The sequence below is a fragment of the Sceloporus occidentalis genome, unplaced genomic scaffold (assembly GCF_023333645.1).
Source record: "Sceloporus occidentalis isolate IW3139 unplaced genomic scaffold, rSceOcc1.0.p SCAF_112, whole genome shotgun sequence".
NCBI lineage: Eukaryota > Metazoa > Chordata > Lepidosauria > Squamata > Phrynosomatidae > Sceloporus > Sceloporus occidentalis.
Window position 1 is genome coordinate 2795696 of NW_028317092.1, and position 7315 is coordinate 2803010.

Here is a 7315-nt window from a genome sequence, read left to right on the forward strand (position 1 = left end):
ATTGGACGGCACCCCTGATGGGGGCGGAGCTTAGAAAGGCGGTTGGTTTAAAAGCTGAGCACTGATACCTGTTCAGTGCTCAGTTGTTCTTACAACTTAGCTGTATGTGTACCTATTGCCAAGACCTTCTATACCTGATACCCGGTGCCGACCTCTGCTTGCCTTGTGACCTTGTTGACCTCTCTACTCCTGACCCGGATTGCCTGACCCTTCTATGCCTGATACCCGGTACTGACCTCTGCTTGCCTTGTGACCTTGTTGACCTCTCTACTCCTGACCCGGATTGCCTGACCCTTCTATGCCTGATACCCGGTGCTGACCTTTGCTTGTCTTGTGACCTTGCTGACCTCTCTGCTCCTAACCCGGATTGCCTGACTCTTCTATACCTGATACCCGGTGCCGACCTCTGCTTGCATAGTGAACGCACTCCCCTGCATCCTGGTTCCTCTGCTTGCATAGTGAACGCACTCCCCTGCATCCTGGTTTCCTCACCTGTACCATCGTAATAGCATGTAACCGTTTATCTGGTCTACTGTTTTTGGATCACTGTATATAAATGATTTGCATTGGTTGGAGCAACATACCGTAAAAATCCCTTTAACTCTTGTGCGTCATCAATAGAAATGTGAATAAATTTAGTATATATTCTGATTTGAGGATTTAGTGTGCTTAATCAAGTCGTAGCTCGTGTTCATACAGTGGATATGGCATGTAGACAATGTCTTAGGGATTTAAGCAATTTTTCCCAAGACGTAGGTGTGAAATGTTGGTAAATTATGAGCTGCTTTGATTTATAATGATGCATACCTGTAACCAGTGTCTTCTAAGTCATGCTTGCCATGGAGATATAAAGTATAGGCAGTTTCAGGACTAGTAACAATGATCTCACTGGACCCGTCCATGACTCTAGACCGATAAATAAGAACAGTATATATTGATATGGTATTTAATTTTTTTTTAAAAAACCCCATAAATTGTTACAGGCACACTTTTGGGGGGGGGGGGGATTTATAAGGGGCAATTCTTGTGCAAAACTTAAAATATGGTCTTAGCATTGTAGCACCCAATTTGGTTGCTTTAGTTTGGTTGCCATGGTTATAAGGTCACATTTGAATCACATCAGAATCTTCAGAAATAACCTTCTGTTTTATCAGAGACAAGTAGTACAATCATTACAGCAACCAACAGAATCTTCCAGCTAATTGTACAACAGTCTCTGCTTTGCATCCAGAAATGCTTTTTTGGGAAACATGTATATTACCTAAGTGGGGGTAACCTTTTATAAAAACAAAATTGCAAGGAAATCCAGATATAAAATATTTTATGCACCAACTGTGATGGTACAACATCCACCTTTGCAGTTTGTTAGCATCAGATGGATGTTCAACTGACAAATTCTCACCTATATATGTATTTGCTAACAAAGTGGCTAGCGCAATGTATAGGTGAAATTACAGTATATGAAAATGGCACAATGTAGCTTTTTGATGATAGATGCAGTGTAATGTACTATGGTTTTAGGAAGCCAGCTTTCCAGTCATTGAAAGGCGAGGGAAGAGATACTTACGTCCCCAGGGTTGAGATGTACACTGCACCAAGATCTTGGTTACATGGATTAAATAAATCCACTGCTTCTCCATCTGAATTGAACTAAACATATTTAAGAATACGTGTTACATCCTTGTAAATTACTGTATTTTAACAGTTTGAATAATAATATTATAATATTACCGTATTTGCTCGATTATAAGACGAGGTTTTTTTCAGAGCAAATGCTCTGAAAAATACCCCTGGTCTTATAATCGGGGTCGTCTTATAATCAGAACTCAAATAGGTCTGACTATGAGACGACTAAGATCCAGATCCCCCACAGCTGCAGGGGACCTGGATCCTCCTGTCTGCCCCCCCCCCCACTTACCGGTACTTCTGAGTCCCCGGTGCGTAGCTGGGGCAGCGTGTAGATGTCTACGCGATTCGCAGGTGCCGCACCGGTCCGGGGAACTCTGATCTCTGACAGTCGGGGAAGGTCTGCGCGATGGACACAGACAACCCCCGCTGCTAGCCACGTCTCCTTCCGGCTGCAGCGTAAGTGTGTGGGATCTACACTCTGCCCCGGCTACATGACAGGGAAGTCAGAAGCACCGGTAAGTTTGGGGGGGGCGGGGGAGTGTTAAATGGGGGGCATAAGGCATTTCTGGAGGCAGAGTGCTCTGTGAAATGCCTTTTAACCCCCTTAATGCCACTCTGCCTCCAGAAATGCCTTTTTAACCCTCTATACACCACTCTGCCTCCTGAATGCCTTAAACCTCCCTATATGCCACTCTTCCCCATAATATGTATTTTAACCCTCTAAATGCCAGAGTGGCATATAGGGGTATAAGGCATTTCTGGAGGCAGAGTGGCACATAGGGGGTCAAAAGGCATATCATGGGGCACAGTGGCATATAGGGTTAAAAGGCATATCATGGGGCACAGTGCCATTTAGAGGGTTAAAAGGCATATCATGGGGCACAGTGGCATATAGGGGGTATAAGGCATTTCTGGGGCAGATGTGCATAACTGGGGGGCAGGTTGGAAAATAGAAGGAAATAAAACCAAAATATTTTTCTCAATCATAGCTTTTATTAAAAAAAATAGTTTAGATGAATTAACATTTACTGGTAAAACTTTTTTCCTATAGGGTCGTCTTATATTCAGGCATTTTCTTTTTTTCCTTAATTAATATTCAGATTTGGGGGGTCGTCTTATAATCAGGGTCGTCTTATAATCGAGCAAATACGGTATTATAATAATAATAGCGCTAGTGTTTGTTCTGCAGAAGGCGATATAACATGATTATATCATGTGTCCTCTAAATGCATGGTGGCGGAAAAGCCATGTTTTACCTGGGCTAATAATGTGCTACAGTATGCTATAAAAACAACCGTGCCTATTATTTAATATACGTGCATAAATGGGTGTTATCTCCTCAAAATCTATGCTTAAGAGATCTTAATCACTGAGACATTGGACAAGTGGTTATGTGTTTATTTAGCATTGCTCTGATACCTGGATGAAAGCGACCGTAACAAGGGATTCCATCTGATCGGTAGGATGGACACCATGAAATGCATGTTCCATTATCTGAAAAGAGATATTTGAACCAGTAAATACATGCACAGTTCCAACGTGGTCCTCTTTATGGGATGATAAAAAATATAAATGTTTTGATTTCTCTAGATGATTATAAAGATATAAACATTCGACCCTAATCCATACTTAATTATGACACTTAAAATAAATCTACTTTTTGCTATTCTTCGCACTCAATAACCTGTAAAATTTTGTTAACAGACTCTTCGTTCGCATTAGACCAAATACTTCATTAACCATTGCACCGATTAAAAATAAAAATCACATGCTATATATTTAATAAATATTTTGAGTTGTGCTAAACGCTTCGATGGTGACAAACTCCTCTGCAATGATGCAGGTTGATTCGTGGCATCTGACAAAATTTACCTAAATTTAGCAACTTTCCCAAGCACATTCCTCTGCATTTTAATAACTATGTTCGATAAGAGCAAAGTGTAATTTTGGCTTTAATTATTGTATATCTGAGATCAGTCTTGTTTCTCTTCTAACAAACCACATATTAATACCAATATTGGTACAAATGTAATTATTACATCTCTTTTGGAAGTTCTTTTCTTAAACATGGGAAAAAGAAAATTGAAAACAGTTACATTATTTTTATGTATACATGAATTATGCATGTAAAAGTTATTTTAAAAAAAACAGTCAATATTCTGCTTATACTGGTCAGTGGGTGTAATGATACTTAATATTTTAAGGAATTCTTTTCAAGGTGCATGCATTGTTAGATTAACGGGATCTTAGATTCAGTAGGATGTAAATATGAATACAATAACTGGAGATATTAGTTTCTTTCACCTATTAAAATGTGTGGTCATGAGGGTATATACATCTCTTAGTATAATCCAGAAAGCTCATACCTGAAATATTATTCCAAGTTCACTTCCGCTTCCACCAAGTACAGCATCCATACCACAACAGTCAACACCGCACAATATTATGGACACATTGTTGCCTGATACGACTGAGTTAAGAATAGATTGAATCAGATCTGAGAGTATTATATCCTGAAAAAAATGCAGCAAAATCATTTAAATCAGGAAACTGTTCCTATTAAAAAAGGCAAATACATGGCTTAATCTGCAAACTGTACAGATACTGCACAAAAGCTTTACAATGATCATTCTAGATTCATGTCACAGCAGTGTAACATTTAGCTATACAGGATAACAGTTGAGTACATTTAGAGTATAACAATTTACACCCTCTTTGAATTCTATGGTTTTATATATCAGGGTATGATAACAATCATCTGTTCCTTAGCAGGTCTGAAAATTAAGTAAATACAACAACACATGACATGACACTGTGTCATGGTTTATTCGACAAAAATAAAGCAAAAAAGGAGAAGCCATGTGTGATACTTTCTTTCTCACACAACAGTGGTTCTAAACAGGGGCATACCTAGAGTATTTGGTACCCGGGGCGGATCATGTACATGGCACACCCTTAAACAAAAAAATTAATGTTAGCAAGAATATTTATTTCACAACTGGAAAACTATGTATGTCAACTGGAAAAAAATAAAAATCTGAAAAAATAAATTACATTTACTGAACAGATATGGTACAATTCCCATGACTATACACTGAGCCAGACATTGACAGTAGTGCAGCATAACCTCTATTACTTTACACTAAGCCAGACATTAACGTGGTAGGCCCCTGCCCCTAAAACAGCCTGCCTGTGCCACCGCTGCCCATTTAGCTGCCTGCCTGTGCTACCGCTGCCCCTGAAGCAGTCTGCATGTGCCACTGCTACCTCTGAAGCTGCCTGCCTGTGCCACCTCTGTGTCAGGACACGGGTGATCAGGTCAGGTAGGAGCCCATGCGCAGGGGATACTTGGGGTTCAGTATGTAACCCATGGTGCATGATTATGCAAACAGACACCACAAGCAGAAATCCAGGTAATGCAGTGTATTTTATGTATATAACAGGACCAGCAAATAAGGGTAATACAGTCAAAGCAAGAAACCGGACGTATGGCAAAATAAATACCAGTAATGGCGGAGGGTGGCCACTAGTGGTCGCAGATGTAAACGCCACAGGTATAAAAAAGCCATGGTTCAGGCAGCGAAAAATTGGTTCCTGACATTCTGTCCCTGAAGCAGCCTGCCTATGCCAACTCTGCCCCTGAAACAGCCTGTGCTACCTCTGCCTCTTAAACAGCCTGTCTGTCCCACCTCTACCCCTAATCAGCCTGCATGTGCCACCTCTGCCCCCCCGTAATCAGCCTGCATGCTCCACCTCTGCCTAAACACTAACTTTCATTCATTCACCCACTCATCCATTCACTCTCCTGCACCCCATTACCTCTCTTGCAGAGTTCACTGGTCCAGGGGCCAGCCGAGCATCACCAGGGGTCCGTGCAGACGTCTATGCGGCCTGACGCCCGCCTAACGGGGGCCTGCAGCTTACAGTGTGTGGGCGCCACAGCAGTAAGCTAGGGGCTCACCTTAGGTGGCCGTCAGGTAACCAGGCACCCCCCTGATGAGTGACACCCGGGGTGGACCCCCTCACCCCCCTTTAGGTACGCTACTAGCTCTAAAATATCATCAGACATTAAAACCTGACCAGAATACTTTGTATAAAAATTGCGTTTTTTTTACACTGTCCCCTTGCTCGACTTTTTTTTTTCACTTGCCTCCATCAGTTGTATTAAAACATCCTCATCAACTTGATAAATTACATGAACCAACATCTAATCTAATATTCTAATATACCCACAGTTGGAGTCTACCCAGGAGGTAATATCTAACTCTGAAAAAATTGCTAAAGAGTTTTCTAATGATCAATTAGCCTTTTAATATTAAACTTGGATTAGCAAACAAAAGGTGCATTGGAACACAGTAGTGATGTGAGTGATTAAGAGCCTCTGTACACCTCTGTATGAAGATATTTCATTAAAAACCAGCAGTTTCCAACTACACAAGACATTTACAACATTAATAATGTCTACACTGTATTTCTGATCCATTATTTTAATGGCCTAATATTGTGTAGGCCCCCCTTTTTCACTAAAACAGCCCTGACTTGATGTCAAGACATGGACTCAACTAGAACTCTGAAGGTGTGCTGTGGTATCTGGTACAAATGCATTAGCAGCCGGTTCTTTTGAGTCCTGCAAGTTGCGTGGTGAAGCCTCCATGGATGCATCCTGGTACCAGGTGTTCTCCAGGTAAGCAACGCACCTGGCCATCCACCAGGCCACCTTATTCCATTGCTCCGTGGTCCAGTTCTTATGCTCATGTGCCCATTGTAGGCGCTTTTGGTAATGGACAGGGGTCAGCATGGCCACCCTGACTGGTCTGACAGCCCCATATGCAACCAACTACAGTGCACTATGTGTTCTGACACCTTTCTATCAGAACCAGCATTAACCTTTTCAGCAATTTGAATCTGTTGGATTTGACCACAAAGGCCAGCCTTCGCACCCCAAGTGCATCAATGAGCCTTGGCTGCCCATGAACATGTTGCCAGGTTCACCTCTTTTGCCTTCCTTGGACCACTTGTGATAGGTACTGACCATTGAAGACCGGGAGCACCCCACAAGAGCTGCAATTTTGGAAAGGCTTTGACCCAGTCATCTACCTATCATATTTGGCCCTAGTCATTTTTCCTGCTTCCAACACATCAACTTTGAGTATGAAATGGTCACTTGCTGCCTAATATATCCCACCCACTGACATGTGCCATGATAACAAGATTATCAGTGTTATTTACTTCACCTGTCAGTGGTCATAATGTTACGGCTGATCAGGGTATAGGCAAACTAAGGGACAGTAGTGTAAAATATTTACATTTTTATTTTAATTTAGAATAAGTGATAAGTAATAACTGAGGCAAATAAAATCAGATCACTTTAGCAGCATGTGGTTCAGTTCATCTCTACAATATATACTGCTTCTTCTGGCAGGTAACGCGAATCCTCATTATTTAACTCCATCTGGTTCATTACTCCAAACCTGATTGATCTCCACTTTTGCAGTTATTGTACTGAATTCAGTTGATTCTGAATTAATAATTACCAGTATTAACTGATTAATACTAGTAATATAATTGTGATTTTTAACAATAAAAATCACCTAATACAACAGCATTTACCCACTATATTTCTGGGGTCTAAAATCTAGGTATTATAAATGCTCACTACTTCCCTCCACCTGTTACATTCATCCAA